The 19,600-nt window shown below is 36.8% G+C and overlaps 1 protein-coding gene across 5 annotated transcripts in view; it reads left to right on the plus strand.

Moving 5' to 3' along the window:
• Window positions 1–19,600, plus strand: part of PDE1A (phosphodiesterase 1A) — a 208,750-nt gene that overhangs the window by 72,473 nt on the left and 116,677 nt on the right. The gene's annotated exons all lie outside the window — the stretch shown is intronic.

Genomic DNA, 19,600 nt, shown 5'->3' on the forward strand with positions numbered 1-19,600 from the left:
CATTAGTGTTAAGTATCGTGACAGGCAAGTCTTCTCTTGACGAGTAAGGTATTTCTCACCCAGCCCAAGACCAAAGGCTAGCTTTTCCTCTTTTTCCTTCCCTTGGTGCAGGTGCATTTTGATCAGCCAGGTTTTAAACAATGTTCTGCTCAGATCACCCTCTTCTTAAAAATGTTGATCAGTATCTTTGCTTACAGAATGATTAGGTTGAAAAGTCCTCAAGTCTCACTAAGTTGTTGGTACTTGCTATAAATGAGGTCATTGTTCCCTGTACCTGTGAACGTAGTGTTTCCCATCCATAATGGTTCATTATGACCGTATTGCTTATTCTGTCTGTAGACATGGCAATCAAACAACTTCTCAAACATTTCAAGCAGTTCTTGGAGTTTCAGTAGCACAAAAACTTTAATGACTCTGTGACTATTAAGAACCTGTTGTTCTGAGGGTGTAAGAGAGAACCAGTACCTGCCCTAGAATAAAAGCTTAATTTTTAGTTTTAGTTGATTTAGCCTTGGTCATGTCGTTGTGTTTTTGCTAGCAAGTTTCTTGTAACACATCACTTCTCAGAAAGAGGCTGAAGTAATTTGAACTGTGCTGAGGTACTTCTTCAGTAATAAAATCTGTTAAGTGAGGCCAAGCATATGTTAATGGGGCTTCAGGAAATTTGTGCTTATTGGGTAAATTGCTACTTCTGTGCAAGAACAAATGTATTAAAAATTATTTTAAAAGAACAATTAAACAACAAAAAAGATAAATTACATATTTAAAATGTAAAAAATATATTTTAACATCACATCAGTGGGATTTCTTTATAGGCCCAGCATTTTGCTTTTGGTATGAAAGAAAGAAAAACAGGAAGAATTTTACACATTCATGTTACTACCATGGGACATGTCTCTGTGTTTACTGTTGATTCTGGACCTGCATAACCACATGTGTAGAATCAGAGTTGATATTTAATGAGGATGATAGCTGAAGACTATGCACTCTTGATAATCTCAGTATCTGCAATATCGGATTTGATTTGTGTTTGCTTTTTGTTTTGAGTAGGAGTCCAACTATTTTTTGGTCAATGTCAAAGGTAGCAAAACTTGATTGACTTGTTCAGTTGGCATACTGAGGTGAGACTTGCCCAAGTTCACCTTCCAAAAACATGGAAGTGTTCTTCAAAGATGACATACTGGGAGAACAGTTTCTCTCCCTTCTCAGCCTACAGAAGAAAGAAACTCTGGACAGTGGCCTGAGTTGAAAACTAGCTGTATGTTGGATTCAGAAAATGGTTTTTCTGTGTAATTTATCCTGACTTGCTAATAATGGCAGTCTTTGCAATAGGGAGTTTTTATAATGGGTATGTGGGTGTACCACAACCTTCCAACCTCTGCATACTCATGTAGACTCACATCTCATTCCTGTCTAGCTATTAATTGTATGTGTCTGTGAACAATGATTGCTTCAAGTTCTAAGCTGTCAATATGACTTTCCCAGATGAACATTCAAGTAGGCGTAAATGTCATGATAAGCATGCTGTCTTCATGTATCACAAAGTTATTATCTCCTTTTTGCTGATTCTTATGTAACTATACTTTTGGCTGATAAAATAGAATAAATAATTACTTTTTACCATAACTAACTGTTTCGATGTGAGTAAAAATTCCTCTTACTAATACTGAAATTTTTTTTAATGAAAATCTGACAAATCTGAGTTATACTTCATCATGTGTTGTTATTTAGGTGAACTTTTGAATACTTTAGAGCAGTTAAATTCCCAAGTTTAAATACACCATTATACATTGAATTCACCAGCACCAACTGACTCTCTGGAAGTGTGGAGAAAGAAATTAAATGGAATTCTTTTATTTAACAAATTGTAAGAAGATAAGAATAGTCTTCAAAGGCAGCAGTGCTGCATACTTCATCTACCTAACGTATCTGGGTGGTTGGAAAGAGAAAAAATGCATCTGCTCTTTTTGGAAGATAAAACCCATTGTAAAACATAGTGTTTTTATTCAATTCGGATTTTTTTTAGTGTTAGTTTTCTAAAACACAATAATGTTAGGCCATATATATAGCAACAAGCACACAAAAATAATGAAAAATATGACGTGAAGATGAGAGTTAAGAAAAAACTGGAAAGTAAAGAAACACCAAAATATGTCACAGATACATCTGAAAATGCTGTATGTGCTACTGCTAGCTAAATGACTGATTGAAGAACTGGACACTGGGTCTGATCCCTGGATGTCAGTGACAGGGCCTTTATGACATAGCTTTTAGTAAATAGAGATGGTAATAAAAATATTTTGGGATTGAAAGCATTTGTTCAACACAGTCCGTAATTATTAATGCTTGGTATTAACTTCTGGTATTTGATAACTTTCACACATCTGTCTCTGTAGTTTTCTGAACAGCCTAGTAGGTGTTTAGTTTTCCTAGTGCTTTTGATGCAGTTATTTTCACATATTTCCTAATGCAGTTTTTGCTATGTAGCTATATGGAATGTGATGTTGGATATTTGTTGGTTTTGGAATATGCAAAAAATTTAGAAAGCTAGAGGTAGTATCACAAATATTCTCAAAAATGCTTTCCATGAAGCATTTTTATGTGTAGGTACGTCTTGTCTGTGTGTTCTCTTTTGTGTGAATATCTGTGAGAGAAGTGAATGTAAGTCTTTGGTAACAAACCTTTCGATATCAATCCTTTATTTTCTTGTCTAATCCTAAGCATTTCAGTGGGAAACAAAAACACATAGGTTATGTTATATTACTGTTGTATAAATAAGCATAGCTTCTTTGTGAGTATATGTGCTATGTATAAAAGAAAAATAAAGAACACCCCACCACTCACTCCGAGGATTTGGCAGCAGCATGGTTTATACATGTCTGTAATATAAGGTGGAATGTAACAGTGCTTCTCTCACCTTAAATGCTCCTCCAGGCTGTGCTCTTCTGAGGTTTATCGGAATATGTATTTGCAAGTATCTATATTTTTAAAGAGATTTGGATTATCTGTGATACAGATTATATATATGAGAAATTACAGTACTTCACGGACACTTGAAACTTTCTTCAGTTTAAAGATTGACATTATTATAACTGCTCTTATGCTCTTTAGAGAACAGAAATAGCCAGAATGTACATTTTCTCAAGACACTTAGTACATCCAAAACTGAAAAATTCCATATGGGGAAGTTTGTAATTCCTGGGGACTCACATTGAAGTCACATGCACAGAAGGTATCCAAAAACACTGTTACAAACACTGGCTTACATTAAGCATTTCTCTCAGCCTGTTTATTCCAAACCTGTTTCTTGAGACGTAGCAGACATCACAACAGCTCCAAGTAAATAAAGTGAATAGGCAGTGCTCATTCTGATGAAGTGTGATAACAAGGCTAGGCAGGGCAATCCTGTGTCTGCACTTTTCAGATGGGTATTGTTTATGCAGAATCTCCCAAAAACTCCACATATCTTTGCAAAGAAAAAAGGAGGGCTATTAAACTCCTCTACAACTTTCATGCTTATAAGCACTTAATATTACTTATAGTACAGCAGCTAATAACATTTTGCAAGGCTCCAGAAGTTTCTCTAGCTAGGTTGCAGGTCACTGTTGCTGCTTTATTCTGGGAGTAAAAATCTGACCAATGTCATGAAATACATTCTATTGATAATCAGAAGAAAGAACCCCAAACCCAGAATTTAAATGCTATAATGGTTTGGGGTACTTCATATGTGAAATTCTAGGCCAGAAATACTCATTTTATCTAACATTTATCGCAAACCAGGACTCCCACCCACCCAGGATCTTTCTTGTAGCCTTGTGTCTTTTGTGTCAGGGTCAGGAGCAGATATTTGAAATTTCTGATCTCTTCTTGTGAAATCAGTGAATGGAAATCAAACAAAATTGTTACTTTTAAGCCTCTCAGACACCTTCTTTCTCAGTGGCTGCTGGGAGCAAGAATGAGAAAATGCTCAGACCAAACACTCTCTAAGCGCCTCTTTGTAGTCCTGTGATCCTCAGTGCTCAAACACTTTCAGAGAAAAAGATGGAAAGGAAAATATTTCTTATTTGTTTTTCTACTTAGAAGATCCAGCTGATTCTACCTGGCCATTATTACTGTTCTTGGAGAGACCAGAACACGCTCCTATGCTTTGGTTTAAGGACTCTAAATCAAATATTTTAATATGATGTTCTTAGCTTGCCTATGTCAAGAACGTAAGAAGTTGTGCTCAGTGGTGACTGATTTATGTTTTTTAATTAAATCTCAAATGAAATAGAGAAATTAAGGCTAGATCTCAATGAAATAATTGGAGGTTTTGTGCATAGCTTTAAATTCTGAGAGAAAGTAAGAAAAAGACTTGAAAGCACTTTTAATAGGGTTGCCTCAGTCTGTGATGTTGATAAATTCCACCATTACAAGATTCTCCCTAGGTATAAATGCACACTGCCCAAGTTATTTCACTGAAGTATCCATATATCACAAGAAACAAACTCAACTCTTCATAATCTCAGGCATTCTCTTCATAGATCCATTTACACTTAACTGTTTCAGGAGTTCTTTCAGATCTTGTAGCTTAAAGCTCCTCCTAGCTCTAGTTCAGCAATTTCTCTTTGTTCCCTGTTTGCTCTCTGTGCTACATGTGGAAAGCTTAAAATTCTGGCAGGTTAAGAAGAGTCTCAGACCACATCTCAAGAAACTGTTGGACTTCTGTTGCCCTTGGCTTTTTCTCCTTTCTTTTTGTCTATGAGCAGTTGCTGTCTTCCTGCATTTTTCTGTGTGCCTGTGTTAACCCCTTGTCTGAAAAAATGTGCTGTAGCTTTTTGGACATATCCCAAAATGACATAAGGATAAGTGCCAAGTTCTTAGTCTTAAAATAAGACCAGCAAGAAAGTATGAGATGATTCATCACTTCCTCTCAAGTGTAATTACCACTGCAATCATCATTTATTATCAGTATGCACTGTTAAATTATGAGCTAAACATTACTGTAAGTTTGGAAATTGTCATTTCAACTGGAACAACTGAAAAAAAATAACATAGCACAGGTGTGTGGTTTAAACAGGAAATGACGTGGATCTCCAGGACTCCCAGAGTTCTTTCCTGAGAATGTCCTGCAAGAAATGTGTCACATCTGTGTAAGATCCATATGTGCTCAGTCTAGGATAGATGCTATACAAAGAAGGCATTTCAGCCTGTTTAGCTGTGGTATTTGTCCTTATCGCTGAAGTGAGAAGCCAGTTTCACACCTTAGCAGGTCATTTATCTCTGCCTGAGCTGGGACTTGGGAGATCCAGTAATTATGTCTAGTTTGCATACTTATATTATGCAGTTTGCATACTTATATTATTTCCTGTTTCTCAAAAGCAAATTCTATGTAGCTTTCACTCCTATAGAGGCAATTATCTTGAAGCAAATAAGGAATCTATTTTAACCAGGCATAGCTGTCATTTCTTAATATTATGAACCCCATAAAAATGACTGAAAACATTACTGATTCTGCATTTAAGCAAATTATTGTGGAATGCACTGCTGAATATTTAAAACAAAATTTAGACTTACTAGCATATTAATGTACTCATTTCTCAGTTAATTTCTCAGATAACTTACATTATGAGATCTTAGGGGTAGGAAACAGCTTCTGTTTGTATAGCAGCTGGAAGAATGATGTCTTTATCTTCCCCACTAGGAATTTTAGGTACTATCACAACAAACAAATGTTGATAGTAAGTTGTTTAAAAATCTTGCAGTGAATGAATTATTTTCCTCCAGATGTTATGAATAACTGCTACTTTCTCAATTAGTGATAGCTATGAGTTAGTGAAAAATCCTTATCTAGCAAGTAAATGTTATAGTTTAATATTTCAGCATTTATTTTTTCCATGTCACCTGAGCTCTGTTCACACCCAGGGAGAGGAGGTGAAGAGAGTTGCCTGTACTTCCCATGTTCTGTGGTGTTCAGCTCTCAGAGACCCAGAGATCTCTTCTCTGAACTTAGATTGTTGTATTCTAGAATCAAAGTCTTCTGAAAACACATCTCAAGCTGGAGATACTACTAAACTACAGAAACAACTCCTTCAAAATGAAGGAGTTCATTTACTTCTGCAGAAGCCATAAGGGATAGAGAATTGAACATTCTAGAGGTGATGGATTTAGGAATAGTCTATAAACTCCATGGCCACTGTGTCCAGATGCTGATTATTTACAACAGGACAAAACAGCATTTCAGAATAAGTTGCAGATTTAGAACAAGTAAAAGTCTTTCTGGCAGTACTATGTCAAAGTTTCGACATTTCAGTATTTTTATCATGAAAACATATGAATGGATGGTTTGTGCATTGTAATGTTCAGTTTAGAATCTCGGATTTGTATTTTAAATGTCACAGTATCAAACATGTTAGATATAAGGTAGTTCATTTCAATTCTCTATTAGGGTATTATTTATCTGGGAGGAGCTCTGAACACCTCCAATAGTTCTACGCATTACTTCTAGAGTCCAGAATAGTCATGTCTCTGACTTTTTCTTCCGGCCACCTACATGAGGTTGACTTGCGAAATTTCAGTACTGCTTCTCCTTCCACCTACTATGTCACTGAATTGAATTGAATAACTGAATTGAAGGGGTAACTTCCCTTCGTTTTGTAGCATCAACTGATGGATAGTTATTGACAGCTACTTTTCCTTTCGTTGTACTGTAGCTTAACTTGAAAGATTGTGCCGTACCAATGGGAACTAATTTTGCTAAACTCTAGACTTCTATAAAGATTTTTTTTTTTTTTTTTTTCCAATTTAAAAAGGCAAGATAATGATTTTAAACACATTACATACAACCCTGTGATTTAGTGAGTCAGCCCGGTCAACTTTAGTGGCCTTCTTCTAATGCAACTTTCTTACAACATTCTTAGGCAAGATTCTTCAGTATTTCTCATTGGGATTTGAAGGTTTATTTGCATTACTGACTAAGCAAAAGGGTGATATCATAGATAGGGTTTGTGTCAGTAAGCTGGCAGAACATAAACTTTCCTTTCCTGGCACAGATCACGTTAAGAAATTTTCGGGAAAAATTATGCAGACTCAAAATCTGTCAAAAGTATGAATGATGGTGTGACAGAAACCACCTGCATAACTCATGATGTTCTTGAATCTAAGTACCAGCAGGAAATTGCTGCAGTATTCCAGATAGTAAGTGTGGTTTTGGAACAAAGCAGAAAACTTAAGAACAAGTTGATATTTGCCTTTTGTCACCTGAAAGCAGTTCTCTAAAGCCTACATCAAAGGACATGCTGAATCTGTGGAAACTGTTACTAAGAAATACTAAATTGGATATCCACGAGTTTATAAGATCTGTGACAGTAGGCCATCTCTTACAGAAGAGGGATGAAAAAAATACTGTTAGATATATTTGGATAGGAAAGAGATAGATTTTCAAAAGAAACTATTGCTAAATGTCACTGAAATAAAAGACAAAATTAGATCAAATATACAGGAGAAGAAACAAACAAACAAAAAAGGATATCTAGCTCTTGCAAAGCTTTTTAATCAGTAAAAATCAAAACATCTTTTGAAGGAAAGGAATTTAATCATCTCCCAGCATTGATACTTGGGCAGCCCGAGCTGAAGCGATCTGTCCAAGCTCAGTCAGTGGATGAGGTAAGAGCTCGGAACTCTTAGGCCCCAACCCAGAGTGAGTATGTCAGATTCTAATGTTTATGTTTGTATGAGAAGGAATTAAAAACAGGTTTTATCATTAATCCATTCCAAATGCCACACAGGTCACCTAACAACAGACAGTGGAGCGATCAGCTACCACCATCAGTACAACATAACCATACAAGGCTTAGCAGTAAACTAAATCTCTGTAAGACAACAATCAGCGTGGTCTCTCATGCATTCAGATGTCATTCCAACATCATGCTTTTAGATTAATCTAAGAAAAACTATGAAAACAATGTACTTGTTCCTTGTGAGGCATGCAGTTCCAAGGTGGTTTCATATACTTGATGAAGTGCGAACTCTGTCTTTATATTTTACCTGTAGTCAATGTCTCTGTAGACAGAATGCACTGGAAGATCATTGATCGCAACAGCTGTCAGTAGAAAACTATCTTCCTGAAAATTTGAAGGTGTGCTTTTGCTGTTAGTTGGCTTAACTTGGAGCATGAGTTTGATTTGTTTGTTGTGTGGTGGTTCAAGTATAAAACTTGTTTTTTCCTCTGCCACTGTCACTGTGAGGGAACACAGTTACCAGCTTTGTCTTTTCTTCTGTTCTATGGCTCCTTGAGAAACAAATCCATAGTTACTTTCAGATTCAGAGGAACTTTCTAGGAATTGTCTGGAAACTGTTTACTTTAGTAAAGTGTTACCAGAGGTCTATTGGTCAAAACAGAAAGATGCATTCACTGGCTCTCAAGTGCTCTGACACAAGTCCATTTTTGTTCAGTAGTTTGAATTATTATTAACTTACAGCAAGAGCAAGAATATAGTGGAGAATAAAACTAGAATTCAAAATGATAGTTATGGTCCAAAAATACAGTGCTATTGCCAGAAGTATGCCACATTAAGGCAGCAGTAATCAGCTGCACAAACATGGGACAAGGAACAACTTGTCACATTTCAATACCGCTGAAGAGGTTCCAGGAGATAATCTCACATTTGAACAAAATTCAGTGGTCTGACTTCTACAGTTCATGCTTCCCTTTACAAATGGTGATTGTGGTCTTGTCATGCATTTCTATTGCTTACAAAACATTATTTATGTATGTAAATCACTTCAAAAGTAATGCTTCCTAGTTATTTCCATGGAAAGTGCAACACATACAAAGAGCATAATAACACTGTTTGACTGAACAAACTCTCAGATAGAAAATGCTGTTTTGCAATACAGTCACCACTGTTAGCTATGCATTTTCACCAGTGATGAACAAGTGCCTACATGCTGTGCTTGAAAAACAATCTGCAGTACTGGAGATGACACACTGTTTCATAGCTGCTATGATGTTGTTGTCAGGAAATTGTTGTCCATGCAGTCCATCTTTCATTGCCCAAATAGGTGAAAGTCAGAAAGTGCTAAGTCTGGACCATACGATGGGTATGGTAGGACAATCCACCAAAGATGTGCTCCATGGTTTTCAAACCAGTATGAGGCCAGGTGTCACTGGGTTGCAAGACAAAGGTTTTCTTCTTCTTCAGCCTGATTCTGGAAATCCCAGCCTTTGGCTTACTCAGTGTCATGATGCATTGGTCAGAGTTGATGGTTTGTTCAGATTTGAGTAAATTCAGAAGGGTCGCCCTTTTCCCTTCCCAAAAGACACTTTACTCACTGTCAGGACTGTCAGGGGGTGTCATGAACTTTTTCTTCAATGGGAAATTCACAGGCTGCCCCTCGATGGACTGCAGTTTTGACTCTCGTCTCATACTGGTGACACATCTCATCCCTGGTAATGATGTGATCCAGGAAACTGCTGCCTTCAGCTTCGTACACAATGTTCTTTCTGTTCCTGAGTGATCATTTGTGGAACCTGCCTGGTACAAACTGTGAAATTCCAATGTTGCCACTACTGTTTCCAGTCATAGTCTGCTGATATGTTTGAGTGAGCTCATAGAGATGCTCTTATTTTGTGGTGTGACAGCTATGCATGGCCATCCAGAACATGGCTTGCCTTTCACATCTCTGTTGCTACTGCTAAAACGCACCACCAACCCCTCACTGTGCTCACATCCACTGTTTGATCTCCATAAACGTTCAGCAAGCATCAGTGAATGTCAATAGGTGCTATTTTTTCCCACAACATGCAATTCAATGACACACCTTTGCTTCGTATGCACTTTCATGGAAGATGCCATTTTGTCAGGCTGCCCCTCTGCTGCCATCTATTGCATGACAACAAAATGTAATGGAATACTGGTGGGAAGGGTCAGTCTTTACTGTCATACCACCAACATCTGGTTCTGGTGTTGTGGGCCAGCATAATAAAATAGGAGGCATTACTTTCGGAACAGCTCTCATATCCGGTATTGAGCTCTGAATTCCCTTCACTGTTAGTCTTAAGAGATCTTGTATCCTTCATAATGTTCACAATTTCAATCTGAAGTTCAAAATGTTGCACATCTAACTGGTCATGAATCAATAGTCTTTCATTAGTATCATTTTTGGATTTTTTTTTATTTTAAGCAGGGGTTCAGACTACATATTTATGGTAATGAACAATCACATCTCCTACTTTTCCCTCTTTACAGGGATATGTGTTTGCCTTTTTTAAATTTTCAGCTCTAGATGGAGTACAATTTCCTTTTGCCCCTGCAATACTATTTCGTATTTAAGTTCCTCTTGCATGATACAGAGAAAAATATTGAGAATGTAAGGTGCCTCAGAACCAATTACTGTAAGAATTATTTTCTAGCTTATTTTCTCACTGATGGCAGCCCAATTGAGAAGAGCCCAATTTAAATCTGCAATTATTCCTCGTGCTTTCAAAAAGCCTCAGCTATGTCGGAACTTTTGATGACTCCCCTCTTTCAGTCAGGTTGCTTTCTTTGTTCTTCTCGCTTTTGATATGTGAAGCCACTTGGAACTATAATTCATCGCTCTCCCTCATCCTGGCTTTGTAACATGAGCTCCTGCACAGCACAGTCGCACTTTGAACTCACTCTGAACCCCCTCCAGAAGATATGGTACTTCAGACCAGGGAAATCCCTTCCTCTTAACATAAACAGTGGTATATACAGCAATATGAAAGATAGAAGTTATCAGAAATAAAAAAACAACTTGTTTTTATACCGAATTATTCCTGTAATTGCCATAATCTTTCCCGCTTTTCTTTTCTACAAAATGATCATGCTGAAACAGCAGAATTGACCTTACTTAGCCCATAATATTTTCCTTAGACTGCATGTCTTCATAAAATGTAATATAGTTTTTGAGCCAGCCCTTATAATCTCACTATAGGATCATTTCCTAAGGGTCAGGAAAGTAATATAATTAATGTGGATAAATGGATAATCAAGTAACACTGCATTGTGTGTAACAATTGTGTGTAACATTGTGGATAACACTCATCAGAGTGAGAGTAGTTCTTAGAAGTAATTGACATTTTACTGACAGAAGTTGTGTGGGCACAGATGCTTGCTTATAGAGTCAGGGAGAAAGCCAGGTTCATAAACATCTGAAATGCTCCGTAAGAAAGGCGGTTAAGTGAACAGTTACATTTTAGCACCTGTCATATAGTCATTAGTTGTAACATGCTCATTTCACTTTACATGTTGTGTAAATGCTTGGTTTGTTGTATTTTTTTTCCTGATTATGTATGTGTAGAGTGAAGCCATTCACCACACCGAACCAGAATGTTGTATACCATTTTACTTCAAATGTTCATCACTGAGTGGTGCAATCTTGGACTTGTTAATGGCAGTTCCAGCTGTCTTGTCAGGATAGTAACAGAAAAATGTTACTAAATGTACAAATATCCATGCTTAATTAGAAATTCTGCAACAAGATAATTAAAAATGTGCTAGTTTGCTATTTATATAATTAATTTCAAATTAGTCAAATTGTGCTTTATGGTTTGACAGTATAGTCTGTATGAAGATGGCTTTACGTGCTCCAGGAAGTAGTATGTAAGTGGTATTCAAAAGCTGTGGAAAATATCTTGCAGTAAAGGGAAAAATTGTATGCTAAATGTGAGCAGAAAGTTAATTTTGAGACTCATAAAAATGAGATTAAAAATTAAAAACCAGTGTAAACATTTAGCACATAGGAGCACAGAAGCAAATTCTGAGGTAGAATGCACTTGCCAGAGAATGCAATGGGAACTTCTGCTTTTGTTGTCGTAGTTTGTAAGATGGAGAAAATGAAAATGCATGATGTTGTGGTGTGTGTGTTGTGCGTGGCTGAGGGAAACCTTCTTCTCACTGAATATTGTGGGGTTTTTATTCATTTGCGTTCAGGAAAAAAGTTCAGTAACATGTAAACCTGTCAGTTCTGTGGAAGAATTGAAAGAATCCACAGATTTTAATAAAAGTACTGCTCTTTTTTTTTTAACTTTTAGTTCAGTTTTAAGACTTCATTGAGAAAAACTCCAACTTTCTCTGATGTCCCGGTACATCCCCAAACTGGGCAGTTAACAGTGCCTTGGTGTGTGCTTTTTGTTTTCAGTGGGTAAGCAAACACTCTGTTCTCTAAAACTGGCAGCACAGCCCATTACATGTGTTCAATATTCAAATGTAAGGCAATTGTGCGAGTAATAAAGCTGATTATATTTTACCCAAATTTAAACATCTCAGAGAATTTAACTAGCAAAATCATCCTTGAGTTCAGGCAGATTAGTGTACATAATGAAAGCACTTTCAATTTTATTTTATTATTATTATTATTATTATTATTATTATTATTTGCAGTTTGTGGTATTTCACATGCATCTTTGTAGTTATTTTTTCTGAAATGAGATTTTGAACATATGAATGAACAAAGTTCTACTGCCATAAAGAAGTGGAAGAGAAAAAATCAAGGAAGAGACCTTGCAGGAAACTATGACTCATTCAGTGTTTATAAAGCACAACACCCTTGTTATGTCTCACATTCACTGTTCTGGTCCTTTCTGTTCTACATGGCTTGCAAACGTCTGACCCTTGATAAAAAAGAGGGGCACTGAACACTTTTGAGCACTGCTTTTATTTTAAAACATTGTTGACTAGGTGATGTTCTGAATAATCCCTTGGAGATTCACTGACTGTCAAAATTTATCCAAAGGATTATCAGGTCCTGAGCACAAATGCACAAGTGAGCCCTTGTTTGGGATCTTTAGCAGTGTTTTCAGGGGGAAAAGACACCATTTGTGTATTTGGGAATTATGCTCAGGATTCTCTATCATTTTTGTACACGGTCTTTTTAAGTCAAATAAGCCAATGCATTTGAAATATATTTCAAAGATGTCTCTCACATCTGCACTACAATTATCAGGAGAGCTGCTTTGTATGTAGTTCGGCCATAGTAAGAATCCATTTTACTGGGATGTGGGAGAGAAATATGCGACATATTGAAGTTTGAATTTCAACTTTACTTGTTATTTTCCTCTGGAAAATGCTAATGCCAAAAACAAACTGAGAAATTTCCCAGTAGTATTTTGTCACTAGTACAGAGATTCTTGGCACATCTGTATGGATGTCACATGGATGTCACCACAGTAAATAGAGACTTGGGATGTAGTCTGTGGGGAGAAGATGGTGATCACGTAAAATATAGGATATGACTATGTAGTCTTCTTACCTTTGAAAGCCAACACTGTGTATTGCAAAGGCCATAATAGATTTGAGATAGAAAGAAAAAAAATCAGATCATTACTGTGAGCATTATGTTTGATGAGTATCTTTGTAATAGAAAGATAAGAATGATCAAAATGTTATTATGTTAGAATAATAGATTTCTGAGTCATGCACAAGACTTTTTTGTCTACGACCATGTTACCTATCTGAGGGTAGAACTGAACTCAGAATTTTTTTATCACTATTTGTAAGACTTTAAAATGATGAATGTCAGATTTGAAGACATCTACAAGGAAACCGTTATTTAAAAGCAATTTTTTCAATCAGAAGGCAAAGCTCTGGAATTATTAGTGATGCTACTTCAAAGAACCAGTTTTGAAAGAAGATATATTATCCCCAGTAGTGTTTCTGCTGTTGCAACTCCTTTTGTATCTGGTCTATGGATAATGGCAATGTTACCCAAGAACAAATGGCTGGTAGAAAAGGCACTGCAACGGCTCCCAGATACTGCTAATCCTTGAGGGAAATGCATGTATTTTTCATGTCTCAAACTGGATGCTAGAAATTTCATAATGGAAAACCAGGAGACATCAACAACTGCAGACAGACCAGAGTATTTTAGCCAATAAAAATGAATGAAATTCTGGAAAGCTAAGTAATAGGTGGATGTGGAGACAAAGGCAGTGCAAAATACTTTCAAAACCTAAAGTGAAATAAAATCTTATTAATATATCCAAAGTAGAACTGTCTGCAGAAAAACCTTTTAAAATATTATTTATTTTTCGTATACTATTAATCAGAACAGGCCTACAATTTTTACAGTTGTCTCGCAGTGTTTTCTCAATTATGTATGACTGGTAGTTGTTTAATGTTTGCTTGAAGTTCATACTCTGCCACCACAAAGAAATGTGAAACTGGATTTGAACATGAGTTAAGACAAAAATCTTTGTAGAGGAAAAGTAGTTATGGGAGATTCTTGCCTCTTTATTCTAAACTCTAAGGTATATGCTACTGTATATAAAAAAATCAACACATTTAATTCATAACTTTCATAAGTTCTTAAGAACTTTCTTCACCAAAAGATTTCAAGGAGTAAACATCTGTTGCCTATCATGTCTCTTCTGATTCTTTTTAGCACAATCTCTGGCCTATTAAATGCCCATATATTTCCTGTGGGGAACTGAAGTTTAGCAATCACTTCTTTTGGTTGCGATCTTGCTGTTGTTCAGCAGTCATTCTTAATGTATGATACAGTTACTCATGTTTTCCTCTCTGGACTATTTTGGAGACTGTTCTGACCTATTTTTGCTGTCTGTATGGATTGTACTGAATTTATACTGACTCCTTGAAATCAGTATTAAAAAAAAACAACAACAGCTCTATATTTGTTATCCATCTGTATGTTTTATAACCCTTTTACCTCCTGAAAGAATTACATTATGTTAATCAGAAGTTACCGTGTTGTCCAGTATGTTTTCCAATAGAAACTCCAATTCCTTCCACCGTGGCCAATACTAATGTTCTGGCTCAAAACCAAGGAATGCCATGTTTTGACTTGTGTATTTTAGTGCTAATTTAGCATCATATATCCCAAAGGAAAATCCGTTTTATTTCCCCTCCTTTCCTCTCTTCTCTTTACCTCTGTTCACTAAAGATGCTGGATATAAAATCATAGTATTCACAAATAGGATTGAAAATACAACTGTGATACTGCTCATGGTCTTCAGAAGAGTTATATTGATCTGGAGAATCAATGTCCTTATGAGACATTGCTATTTATATTTTTGGTATTCATTTCCTGGTATTGATAAATTCCAATATCTATTTACAGATGGATAAATGTCTATATGTCATAGATGTATTTACTCATGTATCTATTTGTCTATAGTCAAGTATTTCAGAGTATGTCCCTTGGTCTGTATTCTGGCTTCTGTTCTATATTTTGCAGAGCTGCAGTCTGTACTTCAACAACTGCTTCAACTAGTCTCCTTGTCTTAACACCTATTCTGTTGCCTTTTGGTTAGAAAAAACTGATAGATGCTTCTTCATTGATGGTTACGTAGGGGGACTCTAGATACCATCCTTCAGTGTTGTGCAGGAAAATTTGTTATCTTCATTACTTTGAAGATTATCTGGTAAATACTTCTGCCTCAGTGAAATGATTATACAAGTTCAAAATATAATTTTCAGTGAGCCTGTCCTCTAGATTAAACCAGCTGTTTAAGAGTCTGGTCAGTGAAGAGAGGGAAAGAAAAATAGCATCAATGGGTGGACACCCTCTAGTGTTTAAGACATGCTGGATGAGTCACCTTATGGAGTTGCTCCTACAGGAGCAGAGAAACTCTTCTGTAGTATTACAGGTGATGACTGACTACATCCAAAATAGTCTGAAAAAGGAAGTGACTGCTCAGATACTCTGGGGAAGTACCACGCTGGGACTCAGAGGCTTTTAGGTGACCCATCTCCCCCAGAATGCTAGTTTTTATGAAGAACATTTGTAGAGGTATTAAAGAATGAGGTGCTATAGATTTTTCTGTGCAACAGTGCCCCTGATTTTTTTCAGGCCTTAAGATGTAGAAAAATATAAAATTAAAAGAGAAGAACTGGGAAGCTTCTTAAACCAAGTTACTGTGCTGTATTCTGAGTAGGAAAGTCTCAGTAAGGAAATTAATCTCCTGTGTGACGGCACTGAGATAATCCTCTGCTTGGTTTGTGTGTGCATGTAAACAGGGAAAGCAAGAGAGAACACAATTTTATAAATATTCTTACATATAAGGGGTAACATAGAACCATGACAAAAGGGAAGCCAGATCTTAAAGACCTGCACAACTGTTTGTATAGAACTTTACCACTTGCACTATAGTAGAACCAGGAGCGACTGCCAACTTTTCTATCTGCTCTGAATGAGTCACAGTTATCTCCAGTTCTTTCTAGTTTTTCTAGCATGGAGAAGTCACTAGGTTAACTTCAGTGGATTTTGCTGACGTCAGCGCAAAGAAATAAACTGACACACTGTCCTACACACTTATGTATGCAGAACATAATAAGATTAATGCCTACCTCATAGAGCTGTTAAGTGAAAAAAGCATTCAGGCTGATCTGTGACAGTGTGACCTGTGCTGAGTAATATGGGTAGCTATATGCAGAGTGTGACTAACTATTATTTAGCTACTAAACCATTATACAACTGCAATTTGAGAAGGTAGTAGTTTAAATGAAGAATTACAGGCTTGTGTTAAGTTCAGCCTTTGTGTGGCAAGCTATCATAGCATCTTCTATAGCATTTAACTTGTGTCTGGGGACAGTACAAGACGTCACATAGCTGGGCAATTTTACTGGCTCAGGAGTGCCTGCCTGTGAAATGGAAGCAGGCAAAAGGGGTGCTAAGAGGCACACCCCCTACATTATCACAAACAGCCTATAACAGTGCCTTTTCAAATGCCTTGAGAGACCTTGCGTTGGCCTTGCAAGTGTGACAGTAGTGGCATATTTGGATTTCAAAAATTTCACTGTAGCCTCTACTGTTTCTTACGCATGGTGTTTAGATGCTCAGCCTGTGTGCAGTCTTTAAGGAATTGATTTAATCCAGTAATATTAAGTACCTAAATGCTAATCTTGTTAGGAGATACGTAGATACACTGATTTCTTACTGTAAAGTTTCCTGTTCATGCTTTACTTAGTGATTTATTTTCTTTACAAAAATCTTAAACAATGAACTGCTAAGAGATTCTGTACAGAAAAGTAAAATAACAATCTGGGGATAAGCCCTGTTTTAGGTTTTTATATTTCAAATCTCTCCATTTCAAAAACATGAACACATGTATGTAGAAGTATGTTTTTTTTCTTTTCCTTTTCCCTATTCTAATCAATCCAGAAAATAAACAGACCCATGAAACTTAGCTCTCCATTTGCTGTCTTACTTCTTAAACAACAGGGGAGAGTATCTGACCCCTCGCTTTATTATGGAAGCAGAACAGAGATTATAGCATATAATGAATTAAAGCTTTAAATGTCAAACCTCTTAGTTACTGCCTTAATTGCCAACAGATTTGAAATTACAGTAGGAAAAATAATTACATTTCTAGACTTCTGGCAATGAGCTACAGATCAATGAGAAAAATGTAGCATTAAAACAAGCAGAGTAAAATAGTTTGGCTCACATGGTGTCTTTTGGCTTGAGAAATAATACTAGATATCAAATAACTATTGCAACAAATCTCCATGTTGATGGAACCCTATTTTTGTGAGGCTTCAGTCTAATTAATCTATCATATCTTTCTTAAAATCCTTTCTTTTGAAGAATTTGTGTGCATACTCAGTCAACAAGTTGAACTGATTTCTGAATATTTTAATGAGAAAAACAACAGATTCTTATGTTGAACAAAAACTCTTGAGTGGGCAAAAAAAAAAAAAAGGCTGTTTGGAAGAGGAAAAACAATACAATTAAATCAAAGTTTTGTTGCTATTTTATATTCCTGTTTTTCTTATATTTGTTAACAACTCTTGAATTCCTTGTAGCTGAAGTAATTGTACTGCTGGAATTTCAGCACCCCTGAATAGTACTTTTTTCAGTGCCATGCTTGAGTGAAATCCCACAGACAACAACATTCACTGGACTAGGCCCAGAAAAAAAACTACTTTTAAGATGTGTTTGGGGTTTCAGGACTGGCAAAACTACAAGATGAAAGATTGTGTTCAACGGAAAAACATCTTTGGGATTGCTCTCACTGAGGACTTGAAGATTTTTTTCCCTGAAAGCTTCAGAAGATATCAAGATCATTATTCTGAATTCCTCTGGATAACAGAAGTACAGCAGCCCTACACACATAATATGAAACAGAATGAAAAGGGAGATTTCTTTGTGATTTGCAGCTTGGACTACAGTCAGTGAGTGAATACTTCAAAAAGCAGCAAATTATTTTGAAAAACTGAAATCCAGAACCGGAAGAATGCATGAAGAAAAATGTGAGTCTTGACAGGCAAGAATAAGTAAGACCATGACTGTATGAAATGCTCATAAATAAGACAACACCCTGAACACTGCATATTGTTGAAGAAAGATCCTCAGATCCTTTAAGATCCTGGCAAAAGCTAACCTGTAATCTGATCAAGATAGCTGATGTCCTAATGAAGGTGTCGCTCTCTCCTCAAAGTAGCAGAAACAAACAGTGGGGCAGGGTAAAACTGAATCAGCAGCCATGTGATCATTTTTCCTTTGGATAATTGCGCTGTGACTGTGTCATGGCAGTTATTCCATATAGTGTGGGGATGATTAACCAAACTTTGCACTGCCACGCTGATCTCTAAGCTATGTATTTTAGTTCTAGGAAGAAATTATATCTGTTTCAATAAAATCTGCCAAACTCCTATATTTTCATATATGAGAACACATATTATTATGATATTGGTTATCTCTCCATTGTTACGTATCATTATTTCATGAAAATTTGTGAAATTCATAATAATTTTACCATAATGTATATGTGAATTAGTCATATATACAGCCTAAGACATGTCTCAATGTTACCTATCTTGCTTTTTTGACTTAGTGCATCTCTCAAGCTTAATTTGATAATGCCAGTGCTGTACACCCAGCTATGTAAATTTACAGCTCTTCTGCTCTCCCTCTTACAGAGATGCCTGGCCTTGCTGATCCACTTGTCACACCTCAGAAACGTCACCTCACACATGCTAAGTGCGTTTTGAGAACTGAGCAGGCGGGAGCTGTGTTGCAGGGAAGGTCTGTGTGGCAGGGCCCTTCCTCTTCTGCAGCAGGGCTCTGCAGCGCTGTGCAGCCTGGCTGTGCAGCTGCATGCAGACGAGGGCTCGATGCTTGTTTTCTGCTTCTCTGGCCAGGCTTCATGCTTCCTGCTGGGCCCTGTGCCAGCAGTGCTTTGTCACAGAGCCCTGCAGGTCCCCTGGAAATGGTGGCTCAGCTGAGCCACTCATGACCTGTCCATCAAGAGCCACGATCCTGCTCCTGCCTTACCGTTTTCTTTACAACCTCTGTTTGCTGCAGTTGAATTCTTCCTGATTTATGTCAGCATGATGTCAGAGAAAGCTCTTGACTTTGGATCTCTGTTGAAATCTTATCTTGCAAACAGTAACAGTTTGCTACTGTCCCTATCAGAGCTTGGTCAGCTTTGTTTTCCTCATTCACATAGCGTCGGTTTGTTTTATGTAGTTATGGCTCTACCAGCTGCAAACACCATATTCAGCTTCAGCCAACTCTAGGTTATTAGGTTATGAATGCTAAAAATTATGAGCAGTGCTTTAATTTACATAGTTATATCCACACATCATCCAGAGTGAATAAAAGCCAGATTGTAAAATAATTACAATCTCTTGAA

The sequence above is a fragment of the Centrocercus urophasianus genome, unplaced genomic scaffold (assembly GCF_019232065.1).
Source record: "Centrocercus urophasianus isolate 14NV4802_14NV808 unplaced genomic scaffold, USGS_Curo_1.0 seq_20, whole genome shotgun sequence".
NCBI classification, from domain to species: domain Eukaryota; kingdom Metazoa; phylum Chordata; class Aves; order Galliformes; family Phasianidae; genus Centrocercus; species Centrocercus urophasianus.